The sequence below is a fragment of the Pleurodeles waltl genome, chromosome 1_2 (genome assembly GCF_031143425.1).
Source record: "Pleurodeles waltl isolate 20211129_DDA chromosome 1_2, aPleWal1.hap1.20221129, whole genome shotgun sequence".
NCBI lineage: Eukaryota > Metazoa > Chordata > Amphibia > Caudata > Salamandridae > Pleurodeles > Pleurodeles waltl.
The window spans coordinates 658,706,307-658,723,180 of record NC_090437.1 but is presented as its reverse complement, the minus strand read 5'-3'; the positions used below and the strand labels follow the sequence as shown (position 1 = coordinate 658,723,180).

Here is a 16,874-nt window from a genome sequence, read left to right as displayed (position 1 = left end):
CCCATTGTTTGTACTTCTGTGTGATGAAAAAAATATTTTAATAGTATGAAAACAAATCAAAACACTTTACTTGGTTATGTGCAAAGAACAAATATGATTTCTGAAACCCGATTTTCACAGATTGTTAATACATTATATAGTTTTATCAGTAAAGCTGCAAGTTAGAGGGGAGGGTTTTGGACATTTCTTGGAAATGTTCTGTTTGTAAATGACACTGTGCAACCACATCATGCTTTAATAATATATTTATTAAAAGTGAGTGTTTAAAGATAAACTGAGAAACACTTCTGCCCTGATGGCAATGCTAGTAGAAACCCAAGAGGCAAGTAATGTAAAGTAAAGTTTTTGTACATCAGAAATGCTAAGCTCACATATTTGAAGGTACCCTCTTATGTGACAATGAAGAAAAAGGTGACTCTGAAAACTAGAATATTTGATTAAGATCACACAATTTGAGACCGTTCATGGGTCAGGTAATTATTACAGTTATGGTTGAGTAGATTATTCAAGTTACTCAACCTGCAGGTCTAGTAACATTTTAATGATTTTTCGAGGCCTGAATTTACATGTTGACCTGCTGGTGTGGTTTGAGATACATTGGTATGGCAACAAGGAAGCTCTGTACACAAACCAACAAGCACAGAAGTACCTTCAGGTGCAATAAACGTCCACAAAACTATGCACCATTTTGTTGAAATGAACCATTCTGAAAATGACTTTGGCCCTCATTACAACACTAGTGGTAAATCCCGCTTTCCGCTGTGCAGAAGACCACCAACATACCGCTGCGGCCGCGGAATTCCGCTACAGGTATTACGACCCACAGCTCGGAATCCGCCACAATACAGACACCCACACAAGTCCGCCACAACAAAGGTCAGTGATAAACTGGCGAAAACAAAACCCACACCGTCACGCCAACAAGAATACACCCACAGTATCACGACCCACAAATCAACGCAGCAGATTTTCAACCGCGGTAAACCATTGGCGGTACATACCGCTGTGCTCAAAATACACACACATCTACAAAACACCACCACATTGGACAATTCGAAATGCACACACCTGATACACATACACACACCACACCCACACCACTATATAACACGCACCCACATTACCCACAAACCCTTACTACCAGAAATTTCAAAGCAGGCCAGAGAGAGACACTACCTAAAACAACACCAGCATCCACAGACACACAACACCATCACTTACACAACATCCACGCACCTCAAACAACATACACAAACACATCGCCTCACACATCACAACAGACACCAGCTCACACATCACCCACACCACATCATGGCACCTCAACAAGGTTCTCTGAGGAGGAGCTCAGGGTCATGGTGGAGGAAGTCGTCCGGGTAGAGCCACAGCTATTCGGAGCACAGGTGCAGCAGACATCCATTGCAAGGAAGATAGAGCTATGGCGCAGAATTGTCGACAAGGTCAACGCAGTGGGACAGCATCCAAGAACACAGGATGACATCAGGAAGAGGTGGAACGACCTACGGGGAAGGTGCGTTCCGTGGTCTCCAGACACCAGATTGCTGTACAGAAGACCCCCACCTCCTCCCAAACAACTAACGACATAGGAGGAGCAAGTGCTGGCAATACCAACACAACCCACACATCCCAAAACCAAGCCCTGCATGTAACACCAATGCATGGACACCCATCACCCAAGCATGTCCAGCACAGAGACTCACTCATGCCCCAAAATCACCAATCACACAAGGACCAAGCCAAGAATGAAAGCACAGGAGTAGAGGGTCACTCACCCATTGCACACAATGGCACACACAGATACAATAATTATGCATTTACACCCCTACAGGACCCCTACACAACGTCACCGGACAGGAGGTGCCAGACATATCCAGTCCCCCACAGAAGAGACCCACAGTGATGAGAGCAGCTCTGCACGCTTGGATCAAGATGACCAGGCTGGCCCATCAGGGACCTCAGGACAGTCGGGTCCCCTGCCACTGTCACAAGCCACCACAGAGCCTCCCCCCTCAGGAAACACCAGCACAGCACCCACCCAGCGGGCCCATCCCTCTGTCCCCAGGACACGTCAATCAGCAGTGTGTCCACCACTACAGGGAACCCAGGCAACCCCACTGACACAGAACGATCAGGGACCTGGGGGCAGTGGCAGTGGGCACACGGTTCAGACGACAGAGGCACAGGATAAGAGGGAAGCTGGGAGGACTGCTGTGCGACAAGGGGAGGACAGGCCCAGGGAACCCACTCTCATGGGATCTTACCATCATTCACAGGAGACTATGGCAACGGTACTGGCCAAGTTTCAGGAAACCCAGCGGCTGCAGGAGAAACACTACCTTGGGATCAGGGAGGACTTGAAGTCCATTAACACCACCCTGGTCACCATTGCAGGGGTGCTGGCACACCTTATCAATACCAGGAGGGACACAGTGGCACAACAAGGGGCCCCTGACACTAGCCTGGACGATGAAGAGCCCTCCACCTCTGCCGGCGCTAGTGGACAGGAGGCACCCCCACAGGAAGAACAGGACAACAGCACCCCACCCCCTGCAGATGGAAAACCACCCCGCAAACAGTCCCTGAGATCCAAGAACAAGACAGAGAACATTGCCAAGACCCCCACCAGGAAATGAGACCTCCCTGAATGTCACCCTTCTGTCCCACTTTGTCCCACTTTGTCACCCTGTCCATCCTTAAACTGCCAATGCTTCACTTCCTATGCCCCTTTGGACAATGCACCTGTGAAACACATAGACTGGACTCTGCCATGGACATTCCTCCACCATCTCCCCAGCCCATTTTACAACCCCCTCCACTTATTTGCACATAAATAAACACACTTCAATCACAAAACAATCTGGAGTCAGTCTGTGCTTTCACAAATGTGTAATTGCAATAACCATGGAATATAGCAATGTCAATTTACTTCTTCACATACCAATGTAACACAGCTGTAGGACAGGAGGAAACATAGCAGAGGGCACAAGGTGCGACCCAGATCTGTGAAATGGAAAGTCAAAGTGACAAGTCAGGGTCCATACACTGAGTGAAAATGACAGACTAATGCTAGCTCCAACAATAGTATGAGATGTGGGAGGCAGTGACCTCTTCTTACCTGTGTCTCACTGGAAGTATTGCATGATTATGTTGTTTCGGTTGTCGATATCCTCTTCTTCTGCCTCCTCTTCTTCACTGTCCACAGGCTCCACAGCTGCCACAAGACCACTATCTGGCCCATCCTCCTGCAGAAAAGGCACCTGCCGTTGCAAAGCCAGGTTGTGCAGCATACAGCAGGCCACAATGATCTGGCACACCTTCTTTGGTGAGTAGTATAGGGAACCACCTGTCAGATGGAGGCACCGGAATCTGGCCTTCAGGAGGCCGAAGCTGCATTCGATCACCCTCCTAGTTCGCCCATGTGCCTCATTGTAGCGTTCCTCTGCCCTTGTCCTGGGATTCCTCACTGGGATCAGTAGCCATGACAGGTTGGGGTAACCAGAGTCACCTGCAAATATAGAGGGACAACTGTTAGACACACACTAACCCTTAGGGACAATCCCATACCCAGACACCTATTCACACTGTATTGGGACCTTGGCCTCACCTATTAGCCACACACAGTGCCTCTGGAGTTGCCCCATCACATAAGGGATGCTGCTATTCCTCAAAATGTAAGCGTCATGCACTGAGCCAGGAAACTTGGCATTCACATGGGAGATGTACTGGTCTGCCAAACACACCATCTGCACATTCATCGAATGGTAGCTCTTCTGGTTTCTGTACACCTGTTCACTCCTGCGGGGGGTACTAATGCCACTTGTGTCCCATCAATGGCACCAATGATGTTGGAGATATGTCCCAGGGCATAGAAATCACCTTTTACTGTGGGCAAATCCTCCACCTGAGGGAAAACGATATAGCTGCGCATGTGTTTCAGCAGGGCTGACAACATTCTGGACAACACGTTAGAGAACATTGGCTGGAACATCCCTGATGCCATGGCCACTGTTGTTTGAAAAGACCCACTGGCCCGGAAATGGAGTACAGACAGGACCTGCCCTAGAGAGGGTATCCCTGTGGGATGGTGGATAGCTGACATCAGGTCTGGCTCCAACTGGGCACACAGTTCATGGATTGTTGCATGATCAAGTCTGGATGTGACTATGATGTGTCTTTCTTCCATTGTCGACAGGTCCACCAGGGGTCTGTACACCGGAGGATGCCACCATCTCATCACCTGCCCCAGCAGACGAGAACAGCAAGCATATAGTCATCCAACACTGAGATAGCACAATGTGTTATTTGCCAAAACGGTATTAATCCGCAATGTGCCTGTAACTGTGTGTATTCTAGGCCTAGATAGGTGTGACGCAGTTATTATCCACGCCATGTGGCCCCCTGAAATGGTGGCTGCCTGACCTGTAAGGTGGGACAAGGGGATATAAGGTAACTGCGCAGGCGTGTCGAAGACCGCAGCACTATTCTGCATTGGTTAACATTGTGCCCATGGGTACTAGGAGCCCATGATGATGTACGCCGGCGGTGACGGTACGCACCGCCGCGGGCGTGACCGCCATTTTCTGTCTGTTTACTCACTTGATACCTGACCTTCAACAGGAGAGGACCTATACTGCAAGTGCTGCTGTGACCTGTGTCTGGAAGCGACCATGGCTCGAGTGTCTGGGGAAAGGGCCCCTGCCTTCACTTCCGAGGAGTTTGAGAAACTAGTGGATGGGGTCCTCCCCAGTACACGCAACTGTAGGGTCCTCCAGACAAACATGTGAGTACACTGTGAGCATGGTGGATGGACAATGCCTGCTTTGAGTGGTGTGGCTGGAAGAAACATGGGGGGGGGCTGAGGCCTACATGTGCGGATGCTGAGTGTATGAGCGTCATGGCATGGGTGGGAACTGGTGGGCAATGAGTATGACAGTCCGGCCGGGTGAGTAATGTCCTTTCCGCCTGTACCATTCCTCTAGGTCAGCGCCCACCAGAAGAAGGGTATTTGGCGTGCCATTGCCAAGGACTTCCGGACCCTGGGGGTCTACCACCGATGGAGCACCCACTGCCGTAAAAGATGGGAGGACCTGCGCCGCTGGACCAAGAAGACGGTGGAGGCCCAGCTGGGGCTGGCCTCCCAACTTGGAAGGGGTGCCCTTCGCACCATGACCCCCCTGATGTTCCGGATCCTGGCGGTGGCCTATCCGGAGTTGGATGGGCGCTTGAGGGCATCACAGCAGCCACAAGGGGGTGAGTACACTCTCATTCAGCTGACTCTGCGCGCTTTACGAGGTGTCTGGGTGGGGGAGGTGGGCAGTGGGTTCCCCTTGGCCTGGGCGAACTTGGTAGGCAAGGTCCCTTGTGAGGCAGGCTATGTGGCACCCCAACCCCACTAGTGGTAAGAGCCATCTACACCTAGTCAGGCTCCTGTGACTTCCAGGTGTGCAGAAATTGGGCTTAGGCCTCGTACCCCATGGTCAGGTGAAATTTCTAGGAACTGTTAGTGCATGGCGTAGTGCAGAGGGCTGGTCCATGTGTGTTGTGTCCGCCAACGGTAGTGGTGTTGCATGCACTGAACATGTCTTTCTTCTGTCTTTCCCTCCCCCCCTTTTTGTGGTCTCCCTGTTCTTGTGTGCAATAGCATCATCAGGCGGAGGAGCATTGGCACCGGAGCAGGAGGGAGCTGCATCCCACTTGGCCCTGGAAGGTGAAGCAACGGAGTCTGAAGCCACCAGTGGGACGGAGGGCGAGGGGAGCTCCACGACGGGGACAGGAGCAGAGACCAGTGACAGCGACTCCTCCTCTGATGGGAGCTCCCTTGCGGTGGCGGGCACCTCTGTGCCCACCGCATCAACAGGTACAGCCGCCACATCCCCTACCAGCACCACCCTCCCAGCAGCCCCTCAGCGTGTGTCCTGTGCCCGCTCACCCAGGAGGGTGGGTATCTCCTTCACCCCAGGCCCTGCCCCAGTCAGCCCTGCTGCCCTCAGTGAGGAGGCTATTGACCTCCTGAGATCCCTCACTGTTGGACAGTCTACCACTTTGAATGCCATCCAGGGTGTTGAGAGGCATTTGCAACAAACAAATGCATACCTGGAGGGCATTCATTCTGGCCAGGCAGCCCAACAGAGAGCATTTCAGGCTCTGGCCTCAGCACTGATGGCAGCCATTGTCCCTGTGTCCAGCCTCCCCCCTCCAACCTCCTCCACCCAGACCCAATACCAGACCAGCATGCACACACATCAACACACAAGAGTGGCTCAGGCAAACATAAGCACCATACATCCCACAGGCACTCACACCAGCACCATACCCTTGCAGACATACCAACATCCACTTCCTCCACTGTGTCCCCCTCCTCCACATTTCCCTCCTCCCTCCCAGTCTCGTCTCCACTCACACCTGCATGCACTACATCTTCAGCCACTACCTCCATCACCAGCACGCCCATCACCACACACCGTTCACGTGCAATCACCACCCCCACTATCATTCACACATCCCCAGTGTCCTCTCCCAGTGTGTCTGTGAGCCCTCCTCCCAAAGTACACAAACGCAGGCACACACCCACCCAACAGCCACCCACCTCACAACAGCCTCTGGCCCATGCACCTTCACCCAAATTCAGCAGACGTACACCTCCTACAACCACTACCTCTTCCTCCACTCCCAAACCCCCTCCATCTACCCGTCCCAGTGTGTCTAAAAAACTTTTCCTGGCAAGCATTGACCTCTTATCTACACCTCCCCCGTCCTTCCCCTAGAGCCAGGCTTTCCAGGTCCCAGCCCAGCACCTCAGACACCAAATCCCCAGGCACAGTGGTGCCAGCAACTGCGGGGTCATCGAGTGCACCAACCATCAGGGCTGCCAGTGTGCCACGTAGCGAGGGCAAGGACATTCCGCCACCTGCCAAAGTGAAAAAGGTGCCCACATCCCAGAGGGAGAAGCTGAAAGTACCAGCCACCAAGTGCTCAGCGAAAACTAAAGGGGATAGTGGCAAGACAACTGCGCCACCATCAAAGGTGGGGAAGGGCCAAAAACAGAAGGGCAGGTCAGGAGAGGGCATGGTGGCACCAACTGAGGGACCAATGTCACACCTTCTGTCCACATCCACGCCAACCTGTACGGCGGCGAACACCGCTAGCTGCACGGCCACCTGCACCGCCTCCGGCACGTCTACAGCCGCTGCGACAGTCCCCAGCCTCTTCCCCGGTGGGCAGCTGTCCGATGCTGCAGGAGACATCCTGCTTTCTCCCTCAGCAGGTGCTGACCCATGCACCGCCGCCACAGACCCCGCCGCCAGCATCGCCGCCACAGACACCGCCGCAAGCCCCGCTGCCACAGACACCGCCGCAAGCACCACCACCGGCCCCGCGACGTCCTCTGACAGTGGCACCACTGCTGACAAGCCTACCATCCCCAGTGGTCAGTCGTCCGAGGCTGGAGGAGAGTCCCAGGACCCTGGGCAGCTTCCATGAAGCATTACTGTCACACTGTTGGCACCTGCAAGTGGAAGGCTAAGCCGCAGCAGTGTGGGGTATGTCGCTGCCTCCATGGCGTATCATGCTACCTGTACCTCGCCAATGTTGTGCCACGCACACCCAGGTGAGTGAATTGTACCGGCCATACTGCACGTGGAGCACTCTGGGCACAAGGCCCCTCCAGAACCAGTGGAGAAATACATCCACTACCTCAGTCCTTGGTAGGATGAAGCACTCTGGGCACAAAGCCCCCTCCAGAACCAGTGGAGAAATACATCCACTTGAGAGACTGTGACTTTGCACTCCCCAGGACGAAGCAGTGGGCAAACCACCCACTGGAGAGACTTGGGAGACTGTGGCTTTGCACTCCCCAGGATAAAGCAGTGGGCAACCCACCCACTGGAGAGACTTAAGAGACTGTGGCTTTGCACTCCCCAGGATACAGCAGTACGCAAACCACCCACTGGAGAGACTTGAGAGACTGTGGCTTTGCACTCCCCAGGATAAAGCAGTGGGCAACCCATCCACTGGAGAGACTTGAGAGACTGTGGCTTTGCACTCCCCAGGATACAGCAGTGGGCATGGAGCCCCCTCGTGCAGCAGTGGCGTCGTGCGTTCATCTGGCTGAGGTGCCCCCCTTACCCTCCCCCTGAGGTGCCTGTGCATTTTCGATCTGATGCCTCAGCAGTGTTCTCTCCGTTTCCATTCAGGTATCTAGTGTGGGCTTCGCCCATGCATTTTGGGCCCAGTGGTCCACGGACAATGATTGGTGCACTATCCGGACTTGTGTAGTTGGTGTACATAATTGTATATACTGGATTTTGAATTTTGACAATGATATTTCACATGATTACATTTGTTCAAATCATTTCCTTTTGTCCTTGCGTTCTTCCAGGGGGTGGGTGGATTGTATATGTAATGTTGCTGCATGTATTTGTGTGTATGGTGTTGTGGGTGAGGGTTGGGGGTGTTGCGTGTGTGTGTCACTCTTCCCCCCATCCCCTGTGTTGTAGGTGCAGTACTCACTGTGGTCGTCGCCCCGCTGTTCATACTCCTGATAGAAGAGGAGGTAAACCAGCATCGGCAGTATCTGCAATTCGGGCTCCATGGCGTCCTGGGGCCAGATGTAGCAAAACTAGGTTTTGCGACTCGGAAATTGCGACTCGGAGCGACTCGCAATTTCTGAGTCGCAAAACCATATGCAGAATGGTGTCTCAGACACCTTCTGCGAGTCGCTATGAGGTTGCAAAGACCCACCTCATTAATATTAATGAGGTGGGTCGCATTTTGCGACCCCATAGCGAGTCCCTGCACTCACAGGGATGGTGGCCTGCTGAAGTCAGCAGACCTCCATGTCTGTGACTGCTTTTTAAATAAAGCAGTTTTTAAAATTTATTTTGCAGCCCGTTTTCCTTAAAGGAAAACGAGTTGCAAAATAAAAAAAATAACGAAACCTTTTGGTTTTTCAGAGTAGGCAGTGGTCCATTGGACCACTGCCTGCTCTGAAAAACCCTTTTTGGCAACATTCACAAAGGGGAAGGGGTCCCATGGGGACCCCTTCCCTTTTGCGAATGGGTTACCACCAGTGTGACACTGGTGGTAACTGCGAATTGCTTTGCGACCGCATTCGCGGTCACAAAGCAATTTAACATAGCGATGCGAGTCGCATATAGGAAGGGAACACCCCTTCCTATTTGCGAGTCGCATTCACAATTTGCGAGTCGGTACCGACTCGCAAATTGTGAATGAGCATCGCAAATGGCATTTTGCATGGCGCAAACTGCGATTTTCGCAGTTTGCACGATGCAAAACGCTTGCTACATCTGGCCCCTGGTTCCTCGTTGGGTGTCGAGAGGTGAGTGTTTTCCCTTCTGTGTACTGTTTCCGCCGTGTTTATGTTCGCGTTGGTTCCGCTCCGGAAGAGGTGGCGGATAGGCGTCTTGAAATACTGTCGTCGGTACTTTGTCTACCGCCTGTCTGTTGGCGGTTACTGCTGCAGTGTTTGTTTGTATCGCTGTGGCGGTCGGAGTGTTAAAGTGGCTGTCTATTTTGGCGGTTTCCGCCATGGTCGTGATCCCATTTTTTTTACCGCCGGACTGTTTGCGGTATTACCGCCGCTTTATCACCGACCGCCAGGGTTGTAATGAGGGCCTTTGTATGGACAATGAGTGATCGGTTACCAGCTCATACATCCAAACAAACTTTGTTCCGTTTTGAACAGCGCTGGATTTACAGACTAAAAAGTTCAAAAACGGGCCTCATTGATGAAGTCCAGTAGTCCCAACTCTCGGGAAGCCACAGATAACCGTTTTCAGGCTTGTGGGTTAGTCCGAGCAAAATTTTAGCTGGGCGAAATTGCATGGCTGGCTATGTAAATTTACCAATTTAAATATACCAAGAATTGGCTCAGAGTCCGCAACATTCAAGGAGAAGCAGTGAATTGCATTCAAGTAGATGGGTCTGCCCGTTCCACCCCTGATATCAGCATATAGGTGGCTACGGTTAACCCAGGATAGAATATAACAAAGGAAAAGCAGATAATGGCGTCCAGATAGATGATAGTGTCTGCTTTACCCTGATGTAATCCTAGAAGATAGCCCGAGTTATCCCAGGATACAGTATAACTAACACTAAAAAAAATTTCACCAACTGATATCTTGGAGATCATAAGGCCTTGATAGGTATATCATAGCCTAAATATGAAAATACACGACCCCTCGCCATTAAAATAATCTATGCTGCCACAGAAACTGATCTCATTGGAGACACTACAAATAAGAGGGATTGGTTCTCAATGACGAATATTTCATGATGACTCATTATGAATAATACTTACTCCAGTACTGTAATAACATGAAACCAATTCGGCACCAAGCTATATGGTAAAAAGTACAGAGGGAATATTATACCCCACTATGACAGTCTTACATCAAGCAAGTGGCATAACATTTAATGTGCTTTTGTGTTTATTTAAATAAAGCGCAATCATGAAAACTATGATCTTTATCAGTATTGTAACACCAGGGATCTAGTATTTAAAACCACAGCTATCAGCTATGATCATCTATTAAAAAAAAAGAATGAAACCTCACAAGGATTGGTATATTTACTAGTGACCGCCAAAGTCAGTTTGACTATGAACGCGGTAAATACTATGTTCCCATGATGATGAGTGTGATGGCGCTCTACAGGCATCGCGCCTAAGCTCCGTCCCAAAATCCGCCTCTGTCCACGCATTTTAAATGCCTACCAAAACTGACACAGTTGTTCAGCGTGACAATGCGGAGTCACAAGGCAGGCACAACCTCCTTGACGACATAAGTGTGGGTTTTCGAGGGGGAGGGGATAGTTCACTTATACTTAATTATGATTACGAACTGCATTGCTTATATTTAGTGTTGATTACACTGGCGGACATATTACAGCACCTGACTAAAGGAACCCCTTATGAATTTTATTATTATTATATTATATACTGCTGCCTGCAGGACTCCTTCTATATACAGTCAGTTACCATCACATGGAGATAACGTAGGAAAGGGGTTAACCCTTCAATGTTAGTATCGCCCCATATCAATATGCCAAAATATGTAGCTTTTCTCTTCAATAGGCTATATATCATGATGGCCCCACTATTTTGTAAATGAATGTATCCCTCATGATCCTAGTAGCAATCCATACTCCCCGAGCACAAGGCAGATGTATCTCAAAAATATGCTTTCTCGTGTAATAACAACAGATTGGTTGTACCAATCGCTTTTAGTAACTAATTCTATTTCTATGCCTAGTGCTTGACTAAAGGGGCGTGCCTCCCCAATTGATTCGCATAGTACCAGAACTATCCGTAAGTATGGGTAACATTATACGGTCACATTCCACGAGCTGTATGAATAAGATTGCACTTTAAAAAACACATATTTAAGCATGTTCACACTTGAAAAATTAGCAGTGATTTGCAGTAGCACTACATTTTCACAACTTACAAACAAGTATTATATTCAATATTTTGATTGTGATCCAGACAATTGAAATGGAACTTTTAAGGGGATGAGCTGGTAAAATGCTAAATAGCAAATCATTTAATAAGTAAACATACAACAGAGTATTGATTGTATGTAGTGACGCTAATGTATATTTATGTCTCCATCTGCACCTTAATTTCTATTATAGGGTTTCCTCCAAGAGGAGTTGTCATTAGGTAAGAGCCTTAGGCCTCATGTTTTTTGGCATAGTTTGATTGAATCCATAGACAAGGATATATGGTGCCTTGAAGGCCTCAGTCCCTAGTGGGATTTAAATGTGGGCTGAAACATGTTGGCAATTTTGTCTGGGTAGGAGAGCCGTTGTTATTCTTACGCTACCGTAGTACCTTGATTTTAACTCTGTTACTGGTATCCACCTAATAAAAGGAATATCCTTGTTTTTACCAGGAAACATTTTTAACAGCCTAGAGCTGTAGATAAGTGCTGATGATGAAGCATGCCACCATTAGCTGTAGGTGAGGCGTCTACTCCAAAATCTTTAGGATTCTATGCAAAAGATTTTGGCCAATGACCCAGATCTGGCTGCCTTTGTGTGTTTGATAGACCAAATATATTTTGACTGTAATAGGCCATGCTACCAGGTATCCAGAGGTGGTAACTCTGAGGAGCATGACTGCAAAGATTGTAGGAAAGGCTCTTCCCTTGACCTTTTCTAGAGTTGGACTTTTTAAAACAGTGATTTCTAACCTGGTAACCAATTTAATCTACTCTTGCTTGAAACAAAATTGGGAGCAAGCAAGTGTGGCATACCACTTCTCCATGGCCTAGTACCTACAAACTAAAGGGTTAGTGAGGTTTAACAATACCCTTAAGAGCATAATGAGAACTCAACAAGAGAACCTCAGGAGGAAATGAGATCTTCTCTTGTCATGTGTCTTATTCGCTTATGGAAAGATTCCATAGAAGGGACAGGGGTTCAGCCCATTTGAGCTTTAATTTGGACACCCTGTGTGAGGACCATTCACTCTGAGTAGAGAAGGGTGAGAATGAACTCCTGAGTCACTGCAGAAGGATGTGCTGAGCTATGTTATTGGCCACCGAACGCTGATGGTACAATACATGAGTTAGGTGAGGCAAAACCTTGAGGATAGCCAGCGTTTTTTGATGAAAGAATAGTATAACCACACAGCAATGCTACTCAGGCACCAGGCGGGTCAGGTGGTATGTTTTAAACCCATTTGTCCTAGGGCTTTAGAGGATAAGTGGTTAAGGCCATATAGGGTAGTGAAAACCTGTGGGTAATACATGGTAGGCCAGAAAGTATCTGATATGAACTACTTGGTGGACACACGTGCCACAAGGTAACAGTGGAGGGTTCATGTGAACCACCTGAAACCTTACCTCTGGAGAGATTACACAGTGAACATCATGGCTGTGGAAAAGTAAATTGAGGAAGACAGGGAGCCTCTTCCTGACTTGCTGCATAGTGATATAAAGGATAGGTCTGTGAAAGGAGTACAGCTTGCCCCAGAGTTGACATCTGAGCATCAGAGAGATTTTAGAGAGGTTTGTGACAACTTTGTTATCTGTTCTCTCAAAATCCAGGGTTGACACCTGTCTGTGTTCATGAGATGAACTGAGGAAATAATCTTCCTGTCAAGAACAAGCCCAGAGGTGTTGATGCCCAAGCAACGTTCCTGTAACGGCTGTAAGACAGGACAGACGTATACATTTGCATCAAGAGTGATTTATTCTACAAGGTCAAATGCACAGTCTTAGCTTTTGGTCTTGAGGTGTTCTCTTTCAGGAAATCTCTCCCCTCTGCTGTTGTAATTCCGACTGTTCATAAAGGTAGCTGGGCCTCAAGTCAACAAATAAAACAAAAAAGAAAAGAGGTCCTGAGTATCTGGACTTTATCTTACAACTTCCTTCACTGACACCCTTGCTCGTATAGTTTGCACAAAATTGTGTGATGGTTCGTCCCCCCTTAGTTAACCATTTTATCTTGGTCCTTCCCCGTGAGTTAAGGCACTCGAATAGCAGCTGTACTACCCCACAAGTGAGAAACCCTTCCACCCGGGAAACTGACTGTGGGATTAAAATCCATTCACTTGCCTGTGGCTGTGGACCATTGTCAGGACCACAGTGGTCAGGACCAGAGTGCCCTTCTCTGGCACCTTAACCCCTTCGCTGCCAGTCCTTTTCCCCTCCTGTGCTGAGCCTTTTTTTGGCTATTTGGGGCAGTTCGCACTTAGGCCCTCATAACTTTTTCTCCACATAAGCTACCCACCCCAAATTTGCGTCCTTTTTTTTCAACATCCTAGGGATTCTAGAGGTACCCAGACTTTGTTGGTTCCCCTGAAGGAGACCAAGAAATTAGCCAAAATACAGCGAAAAGTTCGTTTTTAAAAAAAAGAATTGGAAAAAAGGGCTGCAGAAGAAGGCTTGTGGGTTTTCCCCTGAAAATGGCATCAACAAAGGGTTTGCGGTGCTAAAATCACCATCTTCCCAGCTTTCAGGAACAGGCAGACTTGAATCACAAAACCCCATTTTTCAACACAATTTGGGCATTTTACTGGGACATACCCCATTTTTACTATTTTTGTGCTTTCAGCCTCCTTTCAGTTAGTGAGCGAAATGGGTGTGAAACCAATGCTGGATCCCAGAAAGCTAAACATTTCTGAAAAGTAGACACAATTTTGAGTTCAGCAAGGGGTAATTTGTGTAGATCTTACAAGGGTTTCTTACAGAAAATAATAGCTGAAATAAAAAAATATTGAAATTGAGGTGAAAAAACCAGCAATTTTTCTCCACATTCAGATTTTTGAAAGCAATATACTGTTATAGTATATATATCAAGAAAACCTTTGTATTTCCAAAATGGCCACAAGATAAGGTGTTGAGAAGCAGTGGTTATTTGCACATCTCTGAATTCTGGGGTCGCCATACTAGCATGTGAATTACAGGGCATTTCTCAAATAGATGTCTTTTTTACACACTGTCTTACATTTGGAAGGAAAAAAATGTAGAGAAAGACAAGGGGCAATAACACCTCTTTTGATATTCTGTGTTCCCCCAAGTCTCCCGATAAAAATGGTACCTCACTTGCGTGGGTAGGCCTAGCGCCCGCGACAGGAAACACAAAATGGACACATCACATTTTCAGAAAGAAAGCAGAGCTGTTTTCTCCAAAGTGCCTAGCTGTGGATTTTGGCCTCTAGCTCAGCCGTCACCTGGGGAAACCTAGCAAACCTGTGCATTTTTGAAAACTAGACACCTAGGGGAATCCAAGATGGAGTGACTTATGGGGCTCTGACCAGGTTCTGTTACCCAAATCCTTTGCAAATCACAACATTTGGCCAAAAAACACTTTTTCCTGTCATTTCGGTGCGCAAAGGTTCTGGAATCTGAGAACGAGCCACAAATTTCCTTCCACCCAGCATTCCCCCAAGTCTCCCGATAAAAATGGTACCTCACTTGTGTGGGTAGGCCTAGCGCCCGGGACAGGAAATGCCCCAAAACACAACGTTGGACACATCACATTTTCCCAAAGAAACCAGACCTGTTTTTTGCAAAGTGCCTAGCTGTGGATTTTAAACCTCTAAATCAGCCGGCACCTAGGAAAACCTACCAAACCTGTGCATTTTTTAAAACTAGACATGTAGGGGAATCCACTATGGGGTGACTTGTGGGGCTCTGACCAGGTTCTGTTACCCAGAATCCTTTGCAAACCTCAACATTTGGCCAAAAAAACACTTTTTCCTCACATTTCGGTGAACGAAAGTTCTGGAATCTGAGAGGAGCCACACATTTCCTTTTACCCAGCATTCCCCCAAGTCTCCCGATAAAAATGGTACCTCACTTGTGTGGGTAGGCCTAGCGCCCGGGACAGGAAATGCCCCAAAACACAATGTGGACACATCACATTTTCCCAAAGAAAACAGACCTGTTTTTTGCAAAGTGCCTAGCTGTGGATTTTGGCCTCTAGCTCAGCCGGCACCTAGGAAAACCTAACAAACCTGTGCATTTTTGAAAAACTAGACACTTAGGGGAATCCACGATGGGGTGACTTGTGGGGTTCTGACCAGGTTCTTTTACCCAGAATCCTTTGCAAACCTCAAAATGTGGCCAAAAAACACTTTTTCCTCACATTTCGGTGACAGAAAGTTATGTAATCTGAGAGGAGCCATTAACTTCCTTCCACCCAGCGTTCCCCCAGTCTCCCGATAAAAATGGTACCTCACTTGTGTGGGTAGGCCTAGCGCCCGCGACAGTATATGCCCCAAAACACAACGTGGACACATCACATTTTCCCAAAGAAAACAGACCTGTTTTTGACAAAGTGCCTAGCTGTGGATTTTGGCCTCTAGCTCAGCCGGCACCTAGGAAAACCTACCAAACCTGTGCAGTTTTGAAAATTAGACACCTAGGGGAATCCAAGATGGGGTGACTTGTGGGGCTCTGACCAGGTTCTGTTACCCAGAATCCTTTCCAAACCTCACAATTTGGCCAAAAAAACACTTTTCCCTCACATTTCGGTGACAGAAAGTTCGGGAATCTGAGAGAAGCCACAAATTTCCTTCCACCCAGCGTTCCCCCAAGTCTCCTGATAAAAATGGTACCTCACTTGTGTAGGTGGGCCGAGTGCTTGTGACAGGGAAGAGCCAAAAACATGTTGAAATTGAGGGGGAACCAAAGCGGGTCCAAAAGGGCAGTTTGAGAAAAAAAAATGTTAGGCTGACAAGTGCAGCAGAATTTTTATCAGTATAGATGAGACAATGCTGGGTGGTAGGAATTTTGTGGATTCCTGCAGGTTCTGGAAGGTTCTATCACAAAAATGTGTGATTTCCAGCAAAGTTGGAGGTTTGCAGGGCATTGTGGGTAAAAAAATGGTGCGGGGTGCCTGTGAAGCACACCACCCTGGAATCACCCAGATGTTTAGTTTTCAGATGTGTCTAGGTCTTGTGGATTTTTCTACATGGCAGCGTCCCAAAGTCCATAAAGTGCAGCCCTCACCATTCCAAGTGGGACGATTTTGAGTGTTAGCCAAGCTCTCATGGCCCAAATGTAAAACGAAAACCCAAAATAATCAAATGTCCTCCTGCTTGCCGTGGGATAAGATGTTTTAGTGTGTTGGGGAGAGATGAAAGACTGTTACCCCCTTCAGTTGGGGTGGGGGCATAACCAGGCCCATACTGGTTGGTAGCCACCACCCCACTATTTTTTTTTTTTTAATTCCCTGGCATTTAGTAGACTCTCTGCCCCCCCAGGGTGTGGATCGGGGGTAATTGCCCCATCTGCCCACTGGTGGGCAGAACAACTTTGTCCCCATTCATTTGGGGTGGGGGTATGGCCAGACGCCCACCCTCTTATTTTGAACAAAAAATCTTC

The 16,874-nt window shown here is 48.4% G+C and overlaps 1 long non-coding RNA gene across 1 annotated transcript in view; it reads left to right on the top strand.

Annotated features, from left to right (window-relative positions):
- Nucleotides 1-13,359, top strand: part of LOC138302682 (uncharacterized) — a 51,830-nt gene extending 38,471 nt beyond the window's left edge. Inside the window, exon 3 of the long non-coding RNA XR_011205399.1 lies at nucleotides 13,089-13,359. This is a non-coding gene — a long non-coding RNA (uncharacterized lncRNA). The remainder of the gene's footprint in view (nucleotides 1-13,088) is intronic.
- The last annotated feature ends 3,515 nt before the right edge of the window (nucleotides 13,360-16,874 follow it).